The following is a 20,473-nucleotide window of genomic DNA, read 5'->3' on the forward strand; positions in this document are numbered from 1 at the left end:
TGGCCAGAAACCAGGGTCACCAGTCAGATTATCTTCTTCCCTTTCAAATACCTCAACATCAGTTTGTTTTTCTTCCTGCCTCTCTGTTGTCTTCCTGACTCTGTACTAGGGCTGTTTTCGACTAAGGATTGTCATAGTCGAATCTGATTCGTCAGATTTTGCCGTAGTCGACTGATCGTCGAACCTTTTTTTTTTTTTTTTTTTTTTTAGATAGCAGCAAATTTGCGACTTTTTCCCGTTTCAAACAAAAGAGCTAAAACACCCAAAAAATATGGTAGGTGTAAAACAAATACCTTTATTTATTTTCCACACTTTGGATGATTTTTAGTAGCCATTGTGAGCCAGGGTATGTGTTTATGTCACGTTGCCCTGGACAACGCTCCTTTTGCTCGGACTGTGAGTGGCAAATCAAACATCCCTCAACGTGATGAAGGATAGCGGTGGTCGTAGACACAGAGAAACCGGGTAAAACATGTAGTATCAAAACAAACGGAGGTCAGAAGGACTCGACAATCTGTACATTACGTTAATCAATCCTGTAACACACACAGTGTGACCGCGGCACCGGCAGAGAGATAGACAGGCTGCAGAGGGACGTGATCACAGCTGTTACTCGCATCCCGACTCCCGACACTTATGGTGCGTTCATTACAACTCGGAAGTCGGAAAAAAAAACAAGTTCCTCTTCTGAAAAACTCTGACATGTCAAACTTTAGGATGTGTTAGGGACTAATTCATCTGTCTAACCATCAGAACTATTGACACTTGAAACGGTAAACACAGCTGATCCATCGAAAAAAAAAATCACCGCTGGAGTTAATTTATTTTCCGTGATTGAAAGCAGGTTCTTGAATGTAACTCGGTCAAAGTCAGATGTAACCTCACAATGTTTTGCTGTTAGGTCATCATGCATGATAAATGCTGACAAAGTTAGACTGTCAGACTTCCTTGATTTTAAACTTTGGCGGCTCTGCCTCTCGTCTTTTTGCCACTCCGTGAGTGTTCTGCAGTGACTTCTGAGTACCGTGACTTTGACGGTCCTACTGCTCACCTCCGCTCATTTGAAAAAAAAAAAAAAACCTCCGCTCATTTGATTGTGCAACTGCAGTGGGTGATTTATTAATACGTAGTAAGAAGCTAAGACTACCGTTTAAACGCACACATAATTTTGAACTCTTTATTAACAGAAAGTAGGCAGATTTTGTATCAAAATAGTCTTTTTATAACGAAAAAAGACATTCTATGTAACAATTTATGCTCAGCAGCCGTGGGCACCCCCATATAGTCAGAATGGTATGGTCTTGTTTAGATTCGACTACGAGGTTCATAGTCGAATCAGACGCCTCCGAATGGAATCGTCGAATAGTCGACTTTTGGAGGTCAGCCCTATTCTGTACACTCATTCAGTCCATCCTCCTCTGAATTACTTTCAACATCTTCGTCCTCACTCTCTGTCGACTTCTGCGCTCTCACTTTCATCTGTACCCTCTTCCATCTCTTCCTCCACATTCCTCCCTGACAAACCAGAAGAGGGTCCTGGACCTGGCTCTGTAGAGTGTACATGACATACATTACATACAATTATATAGTATTTCCTATAATATAACTAATAGCATAGTCACCAACATGTGAACTTCTCAGATTGGACTGAGAGCAGTCACCCCAGTCTCCTGCACACACCACAGATTTTCTCCTCTGTTCTTACTGCACGTGTTCTATTTAATTAATATTTTTTAGAAGGACTTGTGCTTTTTGAACCATTAAAATTGTTCAAAATGATTTTTATTTCATTCATTTTAATTAATCTTTCCCATAACAGATTCTGCTTTGTATTGTTTAGAGACTGTAGTAAAATGTAGTATTATTATTATTAGGGCCCGAGCCTGTGTCAACGACCCAGGGAGGTCCCTATTGTTATTCGACATGCACATTAGTCGACGTGCCAGCCGACGAGTAACAACAAGTAAGCAAGCAAGTACTCAAGTACTGCATAGACCTGGCAGCAAAAACCCCAGATATTGTAATGTTTCTTTTTATTATTATTATTCAATTGCCATTTTGACCCCTTTGCCAAGCCGAGAAACGAACGAAACTTTGCAGCCTCGTGGGGCTTCGCGAAAATTGATATATGATGCCAGCGTCGCATATGGGCGGGGCCAAATGGCTAAATAGCGCCCCCTACAATTTTCCCAAAAACCCATAGGGAAAAAAATGACGTTAACGAAAGCGGACCAAAATCGCCACACATGTTCATCAATGCGAGATGAACGCAAAATCCTCCTATAGCGAAGCCCGAAACCCAACAGGAAGTCGGCCATTTTGCTTCAAAGTTTGTAAACGCAAAACGAACTCCTCCGAGGGGTTACGCCCGATCGGCTCCAAATTGGGTTCAGAACATCGTCAGACCTAGCTGAGCTTATCTTGTACTCCGCAGGTCTGTAGCTCAAAGGGGTTGGCCTCTGGCGTGCCCCGAAGTTTGGCGACTGTTTCGGTGCTCGCCATGTAAATACGAACGGCTCTCATGCCCTCATACTTGATCGTAGACGCTTCAAACTTGGTGCAAAAATCTATGGAGAGACCCTGAACGATCCGACATATTATTTGCGTACGTCGCTCATAGCGCCCCCCGGTGGTAACAGGAAACGTACAAAAATTCGTTAAAAATACGTAGTTGACCAAATCGACTTCGTTACACTTCTAGTACATGCAGACCCGGATGGCGAAGCTACATCATGAACGCTTTGACCCTACGAGCAACGGCGTCCGTGTGCCGCCGCGGCGAAAGTGTATCATCCCAATTTAAATTTCGTTTGCCTTTCACGCGCACATACTTCGTCGTAGCCACTTGAAATTCAAAGGACATGACGTTGGCTCCTCCCTGAACGTTTTGATGTATCGACTTCCTGCCTGGCTCATAGCGCCCCCCGGTGGTAACAGGAAGTACGCAAAAATTCATTAAAAATCCATACTTCACCCGATCAACTTCATTCCACTTCTAATACATGCAGAACCAGTTGCTGAAGCTACATTATGAACGCTGTGAAGATACGACGAACGGCGTCCGTGTGCCGCCGCGGCGACTGACGATTTTTTATCGTACAATTACGTTTGCCTTTTTCGTGGCTTTAACGAAGTCGTGTCCTCACGAAATTTCATACACGGGTCAAGAATGGCGAGCTCTTTCAGGGGATAGAGTCGTTTCCCATGGGCGTGGCTAAATGCCTCAATAGCGCCCCCTAGAAGTTTTTCCGAATTTCTCCATAGACAAATTTCGCTTACTTTGTCGTACACATACGAAACTCGAAACACACGTGTATCATACCCAAACATACAAAAAATTGAATTGGAGCCACGCCCTAAACCTAACAGGAAGTCGGCCATTTTGGTTAGCATTTCTTTGACGCAAAACGAACTCCTCCGAGGGAGTTCGCCCGATTGACTTCAAATTGGGCACGGAACATCTCCAGACTGAGCTGATTACGGCTTGTGCTCCGCACGTGTGTAGGTCAAAGGGCGTGGCTACTAGGGCACGGCCAATTTCCCGAATTCAGCTAAAAAGGTTTAAATGCTATCACGCCCACAGATTTGATCGCAGCAGCTTCAAACTTGGTGCACATGATGATGGCGTGACCCTGAACGATCCGACATATTATTTTCCTACGTCACTCATAGCGCCCCCCGGTGGTAACAGGAAGTGCGCTAAAATTAATTAAAAATACATAGTTGCCCCCATCAACTTCATTCCACTTCTAAAACATGCCGAACAAGTTGGTGAAGGTATTTCGTGAACGCTATGACGCTACGGCTAATGGCCCCCTTGTGGCGGCGACAGGAATAGCGCTCCACCGTGAACTGCCACCTCCCACGGATTTTGCCCGATTGACTTCATATTCGCTACAGATCATCAGGAGACCGAGCTGGTCAAACACTATTAAAAGCTTTTCTCTACGTGAAACGGCGTGGCTGCTAGGGGGCGACAAAGTTGGTCAACTGCTCGTTCAGTCGCCATGCTATTACGTTTGCCTTCCACGCCCACATGCTTGGTCGTAGTCACTTCAAAATTTCAGTACATGATCAGGGGCCCGCCCTCTACGCCTCCATTTGATCGTACGCTAGCTCGCTCAATACGCCCCCTTGTGGACACAGGAAATGTCGCGTTTTGCATCGACATTGTCCGATCGGCTCGAAACTTCACATGTGTGATGAGGTCACGACCCCGTACGCAACGGCCCACATCCCGTTACCGCCCCCTGGTGGACGAACCGTAAACCTGCCCTACCTCCATCGTACGTCGTCCGATTTGCTCGAAACGTCACGTGTTCGACGAGGGGACCGCCCTCGACGCAGCCGCCCGCGTCCGGTTGCGCGCGGGGGTTTTCGAAGAGCGGCCCGGGGGTAGCGGGGACGCCGAGTGGCGTGGAGCGAGGGCCCGTCATAGCCGCTTGCGGCTTTAATTATTATTATTATTTCAACACACACAGCTGCTAACCTCCTTTCTCATGTGGGGGCACTGGGGCAGGGGAAGTTGTGGGCTGACAGACAGCTGCTGCTGGTGCACTTGACTCTGTTCAGAATCAGGCATCATTTTGACAGAGGGGAGGTCAACTAATTGAATAAGAACAGCTTGATAAATGTTTGACTGGATTGATTATTTAACTAAAATAACAGTGAAATGTAAAAATCCAGAGTTTTCTTGAGCTAACATGGTGAGAAAAGTGAGCTAGCTTATAGACCACAGACAGGGACAAAGTTAATATTCCATAACTATCCACAACAACCCACCTTTTTTGGGGGGAATACTGGGTGACATATTGTCGACCCTTCAGCTCCTTCTCTCTTAATTTCTTTTCTTTTCGTTTTTGGCTGCCTGATTTTTGAGGCATAGGCCTACTGCCGTCTCTGCCTCCTTGCTGCTGTGGCGCTGTCTGTGACAAAGCGCCGGTGCGCTACCTGCAGCTGATCCAGGCGGACTGAACCATTTTACAGAAATAGAGGGGGGAAAGGGGGGGCCCTGCAGGCGTTGATGTTTCCAAAACAAATAAAGTTATTGTTACCAGGACATTGAAAATAAAATATTTGTGATTATATGTTAGTTAATAACTTAGCGTCACATTATTTTTTCTGTATTATCATTTCATCATCATTAGGGGCCTCTTTGGGCCCCCCTCCATCATGGGCCCCTAGAATCCGTCTCCTTTACCCCCCCTTTTCGGCACCCTTGGCCTTTGCTCCGTTTGTCTCGCCCGGGGAGCAGGAGTTGTAGCCTCGTAAACCAGCCTCTCGCGGAAATGCATTTCATTTCATTTCTCGGGAGAGTCTGGCCTCATCCCCCCTCTAACCATCTGGCGTGGGCGGGAGCTGGGCGGGAGTAGTAGCAAAGACGGTTTAATATCTTTGGTAGTAGCGTTGACAGACAACCCCATTCAGTCAGTCAGCAAGTTGGTGTAGTGACGGGGCTTTGCACCAGTCGGTCCCTGATTGGCCAACGTGCTGTGTCAGTCACAGCGGGTGACGCTGATTGGCTCGGCCTTCTGAGGGTTTCAGTCCAAACGCTTAGAATGGGGATGAGGCCAGACTCTCCCTCGGAATGAAATGAAATGCACTTCCGCGAGAGGCTGGGTGATTTCGAGCACAGCCAAGGTCAAGTGCCTCTGAGGAGCGACTTTCCCGTGCTATCGCACAGGGAATTACGTTTGCATTACGCATGCAATGTAACACGTACGCATTTGACGTAGAGTTTAGAGCGCATGCGCAGATGGAAACCGTTGGTAAACAGAAGAGAAGAAGTTAGAGACGACCCGCAGCACTAAGTCATAAGATGTCTGAAGCTCAAAAACCAAACAAACGCCCCAGGAAAGCTTCCGACACCTCTGGAGCTCGTCCTGCTGGTCCTTCACAAACTCAAAGACGTTCGGAAGAAGGAAAAATAGCTAAGAAGGAGAGTGACAAACGCCAGAATCAGGCAAGAATAACAATTGGTGTCGCACTCCCACGGTGGAGAGCACTGAAAACACAGCTGGGTTTGAGGGCAGACACGGACCTCGCTTTGATTCTTCTGGACAGGTTGGTAATTAGTCATATAACTATAACTTAATGTTTTTACGAGCCAGGTTTGTTACAATTGGTTACCGTTAACTGACGCTCGTTAACAGTTTATTAACCATTAACCGATAAGATTACAACGCTCCCGGCCGGGGGCAATCACTTTTTCTTTTTTTTTTCTGCGCCGTGTATCAACAGCTGATCAGCGCGATGTCAATATTGTGCAATGTTTTTACGAGCCCGGTTGGTTACAGTGCATACATTATAGGCTAACGTTAGCATGTTCAACTAGGGATGCACATTTTGAATTTTTTTTCTGACCGACGACGCTCGTTAACAGTTTAACCGTTAAGTTAACCGATTAACGTTAGATTACAATTGGTTACTGTTAACTGATGCTCGTTAACAGTTTACTAACCGTTAACCGATAAGATTACAACGCTCCCGGCCGGGGGCAATCACTTTTTCTTTTTTTTTTCTGCGCCGTGTATCAACAGCTGATCAGCGCGATGTCAATATTGTGCAATGTTTTTACGAGCCCGGTTGGTTACAGTGCATACATTATAGGCTAACGTTAGCATGTTCAACTAGGGATGCACATTTTGAATTTTTTTTCTGACCGACGACGCTCGTTAACAGTTTAACCGTTAAGTTAACCGATTAACGTTAGATTACAATTGGTTACTGTTAACTGATGCTCGTTAACAGTTTACTAACCGTTAACCGATAAGATTACAACGCTCCCGGCCGGGAGCAATCACTTTGTTTTGTTTATTTGTGCGCCGTGCACACGTGCCTGCAACAGCTGATCAGCGCGATGTCAATATTGTGCTCCGTCTCAGCTGATCGCGTTCATATGAAGGTTAGATCGTCTAGTGTTGAACTGCTCTTATACAAAGTGCAGCCAAGCAGCAGGCTGAAGAGGAGAGGCTCCTCTGACGCCTCCTCAGTGGAGCTGATGCAGAGCTGCCTGTTGTTACAGCTGATTCACATCTATGTCATTAGGGTCCAGGCAGCTAAGCTGCCGGGACACTATTGTATTCCTAGGAATTCTTCTTCTTTAGGGTCCGGGCAGCGCAGCTGCCAGGACACTATTGTATTCCTAGGAATTCTTTTTCTTCTTTTTCTTCTTCAGAGGGGAGGTCTGTCTCTGGTGACAGACCTCCCCTCTGTCAAAATGATGCCTGATTCCAGGAGCTCATAATGTTGCTGCTGCTTCAGTCGGAATCCTGTCCCATGTCTCTGTCTGTCTGTGTGTGTCTCTGTCTGTCTGTCTGTGTCTCTGTCTGTCTGTGTGTGTGTTTGTGTGTGTGTGTGTGTGTGTGTGTGTGTGTGTGTGTGTGTGTGTGTGTGTGTGTGTGTGTGTGTGTGTGTGTGTGTCTGCCTGTGTCAATTCAATTCAATTAGCTTTATTGGCATGAACAGAAACCCTTTGTTGCCAAAGCACTGCACAAACCACTCACAAATACATTTCAATATAACATATATACAGTACATATACACATCTCAATATTCAATAACAAATAAACAATACTCCATAAAACTACACCACAGTACAATCAGGTACAAACAATGGTGCAAGTCAGGATGCTAAAGAGTCCCTCAGGTTGTGGCAAGCAGACACATAGCTGGCTGCCAGAGGAGCTGCTGTCCCTTCTCCTAGCAGGACGGACATTTTCTCCTCTGGTGTTAGTAGGTGGAATCTTGTGATTCTCTTACTTATTTCTTTAAAGTGAGAGTCTCTTATTAAAGAGTATTTGTCACAGTGGAGCAGGAAGTGCATCTCATCTCTGTCCCTCCAATTGCTGTTTCCCTGTGTCGATTCACTACTTGTATGTTTGTTATACTTAACTAAATTTCTGTTTCAGCACATCATCCTGAGGAGGTCATCAAGAGATACAGGAAAGTCCTTAAGGCGTACAAGAAAGGAAGAAAGCTGAGTGTGGCATATCGAAAGGTCGGTGTCGACCGAAACACCGTCGTCGCCAATGCCCCGATCTGTGAGCTGGCTGTTGTGGCCCCAAAGAAATACAAGGAGTTGCTGGTTGCTCATACACCACAGCAACGACTGCAGGACTTTGCAAAAAAATGTCTGGAAGTGTTGATTAATGATCCAAACCTTTTGTGGGATGCTGAACATCAAAGGAAAAAGGGGAAACTGATTCCTCTGTCTAAGAAAGCTTAGGTGTTGTGTCACTGTGGGATTGCGCCCTAGAGCAGTTTGGTTGTTGCTCGGGTCTGGTTCACTATAAGTATAGAGCGTCCAAGTTGTCCTAAGACAGGTTCATATCAATAATGCCAATGGCTTGATTTTGATTTATTTTGTTTTCATGTCCTGCACAAAAAGTGCCCAAACCTCATGGGTTTGTACTGTATACTGTTGTATACTGCTGTTCTGCCATGTGATGGCTCAGTATGTGTGTTTCTGTACATTAAACACAATGTTCAACATTTCACCTGTGGTATTTCTTTGGTAAAATACAGTACACAGAAAAGCCTACGGGTGGAACAAGGTTGAGGTACAAAAATTTGATATTTCAAATATCACATCAAATTTCTGTACCTTGAACTTGTTCCACCCATTTGCTGTTCTACAAAGTTTCACTGGTATTAGTAGATGGTTAACAAACTATTAACAACTGATCTGTAAAGTGTGAGTTAAAGCAGAAGTAAGCGGCATTTTTGTGTTAATATAAGTCTTAAATAGTTATATCTTCCAACAGCAATCACTTACATAGAGTGTTTGGACCGAAACATGGGTCTCTCAGTCCCTCTGCTCTGCTCTGAGCCGAGGAGAAAACTTTTCTCGTATCCTACAATTTTTATCCAATGAGGAGAGAGAACGGCATGCAGGGCTGTGTGTGCAGCCAAGGGATGCGCGTGAACGTGGTGACGTAGTAAGTAATTCACTAATAGCTTGTTCATGATCTATTAATAATTTATAAGGTGTAGTTATAAATCACATACAGTTAACAAGTCATTTATAACTGATTAACTAACAGCTTGTAAGTTATCTATTGGCTATCTATAAGGCACAGTTATAAATCCTTAACAAATTGTTAACTGTTATTTAACAAGTCATTTATAACTGATTTACTAACAGTTTATTAATCGTCTATTAACTATCTGTAAGACATCGTTATAAATCCTTAACAAACAAACACTTCACAATTCATTAATAACTCATTAATTAACAGTTTACTAATGATCTATTAACTAGTTATAACGGATAGTTATTATAAAGTGTTAGCGGGTCCGGGACCCCTGCATATTTCTGATCTCTCCTGTAGCCTAGGCGGGTCTGGCTCTTAAGTTTGAGTAAATTGTCTCATATCTATTTTCTGCAAGTTCTGGTGAATGTAACAATCCTCTCAGCCGACGATTGCTCGTTTAAACAGTTTCTAAGCTGCTTCGTCCGTGCCAGCAGCCTGGACCCGATGCGGCTGGACTCACGAGCGGAGCATTAATACACATCTGTCAGCAGCTGATCCAAACACACAATATGAAGGGACAGATTAGATGTTGATTTTGTTAACAGTGATTTTGTTGCATCCAATCATTTAGCATCTGTCAGGTGCTGTCTCTTATCCGGTACAAAGTGGGAGATGACAGAACTACTTTAAAGGAGAATTCTGGCCATTTTTGACCCCTAAATCGTTGTCCTGATGGTCACCCAGTGTTGGGGGGAGCAAAAAACACGACTAAAATTGATGCAGGCAAACCAGAGTTACACCATGGCTACCCGGCGCTAGCAATAGCAACAACGCTAAAGTATGGGGGCAATTCTTTCAACCACAACAAACACTCAAAAAACAATCAAATATCTATGGTACATGACTGGAATCCTTATGACACACCACTGAACTCATGGTTACAGTATAAACAGTATAAACTTTGTGTTTTTGCATGTTATCACTCACCTCAGACAGCCGAACTCTGGAACGTCCTGGAAAGACATTACTACTACTCTCTCCCTGCCACAGAAACAAACACTTTTTCCTTGTTGTGATGATTTCTTTACAAAAATATACAGTGGAGCAGTGCAGTGGTAATGTCCAAAATATCTCAGACCGTTTATTTTTGTAAAGAAATCATTGATTTAACATGTGATGCACACAAAAGATGCAATCACATTTTGTGTCTCATATAAGATGTACTAATCTTATGTGGGTGATTCCAACTCAAAGTGATAATTTATTTTAAGTTTTGAAAGAGATTTCTATTCAGCCTCTGGGGACTTATTATGGAGTATTAATTGGGATTCCAGCCAGCAGGTGGCAGCAGGATGTTGGGCAGCCACCAGAACGCTGCTTCATTCTCTGATGGCTGCAGCTCCTTTCAGATTATTGTCATGCACACACATAATTTGCAAACATTATGCAAGAACAAATCACTTTTCAAGGGTATGTAGGAATGTTTGGAGTGATTTTATCAGCACTTACACAAATTGAACATGACAGGATGCTTTTAAGACATGATGAACTGTATTTATGTCACAGGATCTGCGCCTCAAAAACATAAAAGGTGAAAAGTAAATATGCACATTTCCATGTTTAGGGATTCAGATGTAGACAAGTGCAGCTGGATATCATCTGCATAAATGAACTCTTTGGCAGGGTGCTCTGTCGGGCAAGTGGTTAAAGAGCATGTCCCATATGGGCTCTGGTTGTACTCAAATAGCATACACACTCGCAGCTGTGGTCAATCACTTGATACCATGAAGTCATGTAAGCAGCAATAATACAAAATCACAGATATTAGACATATTAGAAAAATTAGAAAAATGCATCAAGTGTTCCATTGCAATATACCCAAGGACACATAAGTATCATAGAACAATAAAAAAAAAAGTGCAGTCGACTATCATAATAAAAGGAGACAAAGCAGATCAGCACAGCGAAAAAATAAAGCGCTAAATAGCTGTAGTTCCCTCTATATATATTACTCAAGTACCAAACTGAAGCCCTATAACAAGCCACAAAATACATACAATATAAACACTATAGAAAACATCCCAACAGCAACTCCTCATTCATACCTTTAGGGTATTCAGTCTGTAATGTGTGTATCCAAAATGCTTCACGTTGCAGTAAAGCTTTTTCTCTATCTCCCCCTCTTTTCATTTCATTTCATAACCTTTATTTAAACTCGGAGATATATTGAGGAGTAACCTAATTTACAATATAGCCGTGATGAAACACAAAACACACAATGACAGAAGACAAGACATTTGAAACATACAAAAACATAACAGAATACCAGAATTTAAGGTGACAAGGGTAAATTGAAACATAGTTAAAAGCACAAGCAGTTAGACGTAAAATAAGATGTAGTTATGGCTTTAAATTGTCCCATTGATAAAAGTGAGGTAAGTTTCAAATGATTCTGCAGAGTGTTCCAGGTTGTAGGTGCACAGTAAGAGAAGCTGGTCTTTCCAAGTTCGGTGTTAACAGAGGGAACCTGCAGTGTGAGCCAGTCTTTTGAGCGTGTGCGATAGAGACCTGCATTGAAAGATACTAGTGAGTTAATATAAGGTGGTAAGAGACCAGTAAGAGCTTTAAAAATAAATAAAATCCATTGTCGATCACGCCTGTTAGATAGTGAGGGCCATCCAACTTTGGAATACAGGTCACAGTGATGAGTGTTGTAGCTGTCGCCAGTAATGAACCTCAGGGCTGAATGATAAACGGTGTCAAGTGGATGTAAAGTTGTGGCTGATGCATGCCTGTATAAGATGTCTCCATAATCTAAAACCTTTCAAAGGTTTAACCTCTTCTATGCCCTGAAATCTCAATGAACATACATCGTGGCCAGCACTACTAAAGTGTCTCGCTACAGAAGACTTTTCATTAGAATTTCTAATACTACTCTTATGCTCTGAAATGCGAATTCTGAGCTCTCTCTTAGTCTTCCCAACGTAACACAGGCCACAAGGACACTTAAGAAGATACACAACAAATTTAGTTCTACAGGAAATCCTGCTTTTTACAGGGAATTTACAACCTGAATGAGGATGGGGACCTCTAATAATAGTATTACATTGAACACAGTTACGACAAGAGAAGTTACCATTGGGAAGAGATGATAGAAAATGTTGAGGACGAGTGAAACAATCTGCTTCAACTAATCTGTCTCTTAAATTAGGAGCACGCTTCTGAGCAAAAATAGGGGTCTCCTGAAATACATGGCCTATTTGAGATCACTCTTTAAAATGTACCAGTGCTTCCTGATGCAATTCTTAAGATCAACAGTAATATTAGAAAAAGTAGTTGCACACACTAAGCCTGAGGATAGGGCTGCACGATATATCGTTTTACATCGTAAATTGCGATGTGCGCATGCGCGATAGTCACATCACAGGATGCACGATGTTTTCTCTCTCTCCTTTTCAACATTTCAACTTTTGTTTCGCTTCAGAAAAGCTCTGAACCAGCTCCTTGCGCCGCTCTCTCTCTCTCTCTCCCCCTCACTTGACTGAGCAGCAGCCTGGCAGCGGCATTGCCCCTCCTCCTCCCCATGCGCACACTCAGGGAAAGCAGCATGTTTACAACTAGGTGTTGTTCACAACGGACTTTTTCTCCCGTAAAAGCGCGCCTGTGGTTGTTTCTCACCCTGTGTAAGGTGCGGTGGCTGCATCCAGCTTAACAGAGCCCGTAGCCCGCATCATGAAAGTGAAACGTAACGTGTTGCGCACTGCTTGTTTACAAGTATCCGCCTGTCAGTCACAGAGCAGCGGCGGCTTCACCCTCTCAGGTCGGCGGGGGGCGACCCCCATTCCAAAGGACCGCCATTCCGACCGTCTGCCAGTCCGAAAATTCCTTCCGAGGGGCCGCTGTTCCGAATGTGTTTTATTTAGAAAATTGACCGGATTCTCCCGTGGTTTGACTTCCTGCCCGGCTTGACACGATCGCGCCGCGGGGACAGCACCCCCCCCCTCCAAAGTTTCACCCAGGTGCGAATCTGATGCAGCCGCGGCACTCCTGCTGAAAAATAAATGACCTTGCTCTGTGCTTTGGTTGGGTTTAGGCAATGTAGAAAGGAGTTGGTTAAGTTAAGTAAATAGATCAGGTAGCGGCCAAGAAAGTCTCTACTAATATGCAGCTCCTTCAGGAGTCGAACCCTGATCTCTCGCGCCGGAGGCGGATGCTCTAACCACTGTACTGCCAAAACATTCACTGCAATTTGTGTACCCAGTGCGTTAAACCTTTTAATGGCGGACTTTTTTCAGGTTCGGAAAGGCACCCCTTTTCCATAAGGGCCGACATTCCGACACATTAAAGTAAACGTTCGGAACGGCGGCCCTTCGGAATGGCACCCTGGAACCAAGGTCAGCGTCATCGCTAGTGATGCCAGAGGTGTTTGTCGTACTCTTTTGCGTCTATTTCCATAACTGAAAATGATAACGACATAATTATTTTTTTATTAAAACCGAGAGACTTCAGGTTTTACGCCGATCCCATCGGTGTGTCTGTAAAAGTCATAGATCCATGGTAGAAGCCGAGCAGTCAAGCCGGTAAGATCGGGTGTCCAATAGGAGACCCGGGTGCCGTCACATGACGAGCTGTGAGTGGTCACATGATCAGCCAAAGATTGTTTATTTACATCAAGATGCTTGCTCTGTTGATGTATGATCAATACTATCAGGAAATCTCCCATAAATCCTGACCCTAATCTCATAAAAAAAATATAATCATTTGATTGTAGTTATTTTTTAATATCGCAATATACTATCGCGGAAAATTGCAGTAAATGAAGAAATCGCAATGTCATTTTTTTCCAATATCGTGCAGCCCTACCTGAGGACTTGGAGGATCGAACACTATTCGAACAAAGATTTCCTGTCAATATTTCTTACCTTGATCAAAGACTGATCAAGAGTTTTTTTAACGTGTCCTTTCGGTAAAAATCAATTAGCCTATATAGTTCCCCAGCTTGTTCCTCAAAAGCAACGTCAGTATTACAGATGCTTCTGACTCTTAATAATTGGCTGTATGGGAGACCTTTCCTAAGAGCAGGTGGGTGAAAACTAGTTTAGTCCAAAAAACTATTGGTGTCAGTCTACTTTCTATAAACGCTCATGTTCAAGTGTTCCTTTTTCACCACATTAACATCAAGAAAAGAAATATTGTCCTGACTAAATTCAAGTGAAAACTTAATAGATGGCATCCTCAACTTAATGTATATTAAATTCCTCAAATTGAGCAGATGTAGGCCTACTAGAAAAAATGAAAAAAGTATCATCAATATATCAAAACCAACACACAAGAAAAGGGAGAAACAGATTATTATTATAAACAAAATCCTCCTCAAATTTACCCATGAATAGATTACTAAGGTTAGGTGAACTAGCTGAACCCATAGGAACACCTTGAAGTTGCAAATAATAAGAATCTTCAAATTTATAATAGTTTCTCTTAAGATCAGTTCAGTCATTTTAACCAAGAAATCAGTATGAGGAGTAAGGGATTCTCTGCAATCTAAAAATTGTTTCAACAATTCTAAACATTCAATGTGTGGTACAGTAGTGTACAGACTCGTGACATCCATCGTACGCAAAAAAAAATCAATTTTGTTCAGAAAATCGGTTAACAAATGACAGGAGGCGAAAAACCAACTCTTTTATATAGTAGGGGGGCCAACGCAGCCAGTATCATATAGCCGTCATTTTTTCTTGTTAATTTTTGGAGATTGTTATATCTTGATTCTTGGGGTTCCTAGCAAGACAAATACAAGTGTCTCCATTTTTTTCCTTTGGATTTAGTGGTAATAATTGTAGGTCAAATACAGATGTATTTTGGCCAAAAATCCTACCTTTCCTTATGGACATCTAAGGATATAATCCTGAAAACCACATAAATACTACAAAGTAATGCACAGAATAGATTCAATTTCATAAAATAATACTACTTATACCTATAATAATACTTCTGGGCTGATGACCGCTTCCTTTTCGCAAAATTACACAAATTGTGACATACTGATTTTATAAACCTAAAATGCTCAAATCTGTACAAGGAAAAATAATACTGGTTCATTATTATTCATCACTCAGATGTTAGAATACCCATTTCTCATCTCATAGACTACACAGGTAAGGGTAACACTTTATTTTAAGGGGTCCTTGTTCCTGTGTATCTACCTAATTAATTACAGTGTAATTACCTATGTAACCGTATGTAATAACATGTACTTACATTGTAAATACATAGTGTATTTTGGTGTACTTACAGGTCCTTGTTACACTTGTAATAAGAAATGCTTGTGCAAAGAGAGAGGCCACTTTGGCATACTTTTTTTTTCACTACTAGTAGGGGGGCCAATGTATTTCTGTAATTTTGGAATGTGAAAAACAGTGTCACTAAGTTGTCGCAACACTTCTTATATGCACTTTTATTCTGGACTACAACAGCTCCACCTTTATCAGCTTTCTGAATGATTATATCAGAGTCATTAGATAAATTATATAAGGCTTGCCTTTCTTCTGGGCTGACATTAGAGTGCATCTTCTTCTGATTCCTGGATGTTAACTCATTTACCTCTTGTTCGATCAGTCTGCAGAATGTAGCAACAGCAGGGAGGGACAAAATACCATACCATACCATACTCTACTCAACCTGACTGTACCAGACTGAAACCGAATACTTTGGTTGAGTAGAGTCAGGTGCTGTGGAAACAGCCTGAACGGGGCAGACAGGTGACATGTTAGAACCTTTTGCAAAAAAAGCTCTTACTTTGACAGACCTTAAAGGGATATTCCGGCGTAAGTTTAATCGATGGTCCAACGCACCGTAACACCAAGTTAGACCCCCCCTCGAGAGATGAAGTCTGCTAACCGCTAGCTTCTCCAGTTGTAGCAACTTTAGCAATGACCGCACTATAACAAACAGCGCAGTATACGGATCCACTATCCACTGATCAAAAAGCCACTTACAGCCACAAATAATGCTCAGAACGGCACCAAACATCATCAACAGTACTAACAGGGTCCCAGTTGTCAGGCTAACGTCATCCTGCTCTTTGCTCTGATTGGTCGTAGCGCTACCCTATAGCCTGCAGAGGCAGTTTGAAAGACAGCCTTCATCCCGCCCCCTGGATTCAGCCGAGGTCTACCGGTCGTTTTACAGACTAGACATTTTAATGATATACCGTAAAACTTCAAATAATGGCCGAGTCCCAAATTGCCGCCGGTCCCAATTAAAGCAGAAGTAAGGGCCAGATACTACACTCAACAACTGGCCCATATCTTGTCTGCCAGAGTCAAGACAGTGCCACCTTTGCCACACCTAGGCCATGTTCGGTTCATATGCCTTATGCCATTGCCGACTTCATGCCACCTGTGCCAGCTTCATGCCAGATCTGGGCCAAATGTCACTGCTATGTGGGAAGCGATCCGGTCGTTTTGGCTAATGCTGCGTTCCAGGCAGGCTTTTGAAACCGTAAATTACAGCTTCAAGTCACAACTTACGACTTTGTAGCGTTCCAGGCAACCCACTCGTGTTTTTCCGACCTGTTTTACCTGTGAAAGTGCACTATAACGGCCACTCGTAACTTCCGACCCATAAACTCGTACCAGATCGAACTGGTACGACTTAACAGGTCGGAAAAACACGAGTTACGGGTTGCCTTGAACGCACCATAACCTCTTGTCAGCCGATGGAGTTAGCAGCCCCTGCCCTCGTCATGGATCTATTGGTCCTCGTCCCTACGTCACCACATTCACGCGCATCCCTTGGCTGCACACACAGCCCTTCATGCTGTTCTCTCTCCTCATTAGATAAAACTTGTAGGATACGAGAAAAGTTTTCTCCTTGGCCCAGAGCAGAGCAGAGTGACTGAGAGACCCGTGTTTCGGTCCAAACACTCTATGTAAGTGATTGCTGTCAGAAGATATAACTATTTAAGACTTATATTAACACAAAAATATCGCTTACTTCTGCTTTAACCGCCGGGTGTAGCAAAATATTTTTTATATTAAACGCCCATCCCAAATAAACGTCGGGTCAAACATTGTTTTTCTGGTTGCCAAAAAATATTCTATGCAAATATAGCGGGTGTCTCGTGACGTTAAAGATGGCCAAGGACCGACGAGACGCCTCTGGGCTGGTTGCTCCTGCCCGGTCTGTCCACTCCTCTCATCCTCACTTCAGCACCTGTCCTGGGCTGCACAGTGTCGGCTCGGCTCAGCTCGGCGCGCTCCTCGTTTTAAATGACTTTACTCCTTTTAAAAGTAGCGTAAACAGCCTATGTTCTCTGATTACTCATACGCATATTTAGTTAGGCTATACGTTGCATTATTATTAGTTATAAGCCTACTTCATTCAATCTAAAAAAGGACGGTGGTGCGAGCCAACACAGGTGCTGAAGTGTGGGAGAGGAGTGGAGAGACTGGGCGTCCGCAGGGTTTTTGCAACTTGCGGCGGATCAGAGAGGGCGGAGCACCGACATGACGGGGGGTCTCAGTCTCCTGGTACCTGTGCGGGCCAGGACCGCGGAGGTCAGCGAGACAGAGAACGAGTCCGCCCTGGCCGTATATGCTTTGAGAAACACACGTATCATTCCACCGCCGCCTGCCGCCACAGAGTGAACCCTCTTTCCCCAGAAGGAGGTCCAGGTTGAACACTATTAATAAACGCAGGTCCCAAATAAACGCAGGTCCCTAATAAACGCCTGTTGATTTGAGCGATTTAAGCAAATAAACGCCCGGGCCTTTATTTGGTGTTTTATGGTAGCCTGGCTTGTCAGGCTACCCAACACCCCCATTTTAGAAAAAAACGACCTCTCTTGGAAATTCAGGCAAATTTTCAGCCAGCATCATCACATGGTTTTATGTGTTGGTAGTTCATCATCATGTATCATATTAGTTTTTCTACCTGAATCAATTTGCTTTGGCACAACAGACAGCAAGAATTTACTTTTACATGCAAAAATCATATTTTTGTGAAAAAAAAACAGCTTTCCACAGCATCATGAGGTCCTCTCCTTCATGGCCATGGGGAAATGGAAGGGGCTTGAAAACATAATGGTCACATGACCAAAAATGTGTTCCGTTGCCTAGATACAGGGGGTGTCACACATTACCCCACTCTCCCCTACCAACGAGCAAACGTGTCCTTTTTAGTTGATCATCTCCTCTCCTTCAGCCGCATGTTCTCACTACACCATGTCGTGTTGTCAATAAACACACATGGAGATGACGCTGCAACCCAACTACACAGCTGTTAAATGATGTCACATCGTTCATGTAGCAGTCACTTTTTTTTGCGTTTGTGTTTATTGTGAAGTCGGTCTTAAATTTCATTTCAAGTGGCTTTAAAAACGTCTTAAATTTATCAAGTAGACAGGTGCAGCTGGATATCATCTGTGTGGTAACTTGTAGCCTACCCAAAAAGAAAAAGGATCACGCAACTTTAGAGAGTAAACGGGACTTTATCTGCAACACACGAGCAGGCATACACATACACACACTGGCCCTCATTTATCAAACTTGCGAACACCAAAAAAATGGGTGTACACCAAATTCACCGCAAGGATCGGCATTTATCAATCTGAGCGTGAGCGTACGGTACGCACAAATCTCACGCCAGCTCTGACCAGGTGTACGCACATTTGGAACCAGCGTAGAACATGCAGGAACGAGTGCTGCTGTGTCAGAATGATTATTAAACCATAGTCTAATAACGCAGCGATGTGGACCACATGTTGTTGTTGTTTATATTGATAAAAAGATCATTTAAAAAAAGTAGCCAAAAAAAAAAAACGATACAACCAAGTCTGTGTTGAAAATTTAACTGGACTTTTATTTTGAGCAACTGAGATGAATTAAAAACCACGATGTGACAGATGCTCGTTAATCAGCTGTGTAAACAGAAACAGTCAATGACAGACAGACCTGTTATTGTTAGATCACACACACAAACTTCCAACATCTCCTGCACCAGAGCATGACCGGACGGCTCCTCAGTCTCTCTCTCTGCCGGATACCGGAGCCCCCGGTTACGGGGGTGGGGGGGGAGCTCCGCTACCTGTCCAGGTGCAGCTGATCTCCGCGGCGGAGTGTTTTTTTTTTCTCTCCCCGTCACCGGGACCTGTCAGCAGGACATCGGGCCGGTGTTTCACATCCCTCCATCAGCCGAATTATGCCAGCGGTACTGATGGTTATAAAGTCGCATTCGCAGCAGTAATACGCCTATATGATTTCTCTTCAATCACTTGTGTTTAGTAAACTGCAGGAGCATTTCATGAGGTCGCTGGGTTTCCTGACGTGGTCGGTGACATGTGCGTCTGCAGCCTCCATCCACCGGGATGGCGCTTATCAATCACAAAATCAATTCATCAATGTCATCAATGTCCAGATATTTAATGTTGCCGCCCTCTCCCTGTTCAACGTGGTAATGTCAGTAAAGTCCCTCTTCTTGGCCGTCTTCCGTGTCTCCATGTCGTAAAAGGGGCAGGGCGTCGCCTCTAAAGCAGGAATATATTACGCTCGTTTTCAGCCGCCGGATTTATCAACACCACGCCAGTTCTACGCCAAAATCGGCAGCATACACACTTTTAGTAAATCACACGTGACACTTGGCGTACACTGATATTTACACCAGAATCTACACCAGATCCTGCGCAAGTTTGATAAATGAGGGCCACTGCGAGGTGGCATCGGGGAGAACAGGAAGTAATATTCACCTGGAGGAGAAGAAGAATAGCTCCCCAACCAAACTGCCTGTTTTGATATGGGTGACCCCTGGTGGCCAGCTGACCAACCTTAGCTTGTTCACAACAATCTGCATAAATTAACTCTCGAGTGGTTAAAGAGCTTGTCCCATATGGGCTCTGGGCCATGTGCAGGTGATCGCCAGTTTGACTGGGAACCAGGATGATCATTTACTGAGAGTCTGTTGTCCCATTCTCTGCCCCAGTTCCCTGTCATTCCTCCACTGTCCTATTATATCTAATAAAGGTTAAATGCAAAACAACTTTAAAAAGAAAAAGAAATGAAATATGCTGTTTTGATCATTTGAAGTCACTAAAAGTCACTAGATTTGAACCCTGTGGCACCTCACCGTCCTTTACAGAGCTATTAACAGTTACAATCAAACATGGTCTATGCAGTGAGACTTTAGTATATAGCAGGGACTCAAAGCTATAGAGAGTTCATTGGAAGAAAGCTATTAAACACCCAACCCCTTACTCCCAACCAGGGGCACCGCTAGGGATTTTGGGCCCCATGAAAAGAATCTTTACAGGGCCCCCAACACAGCGGCAACATTTTTTGATGCTATTTTACATACAATTATGCATTTTAATGGTATTTTTGACTATCATTACCATATTTGTGAAAGAAGAACAACATGACAGTTGACATGTATAGAATTCATTTTTGATTAATTTATTTGCTGCAACACTGATTCTTAAATAGGAAATAAACAATGATCAG

Source organism: Trachurus japonicus, chromosome 7 (genome assembly GCF_045865225.1).
Source record: "Trachurus japonicus isolate A0001 chromosome 7, Traja_1.0".
Lineage (NCBI taxonomy): Eukaryota > Metazoa > Chordata > Actinopteri > Carangiformes > Carangidae > Trachurus > Trachurus japonicus.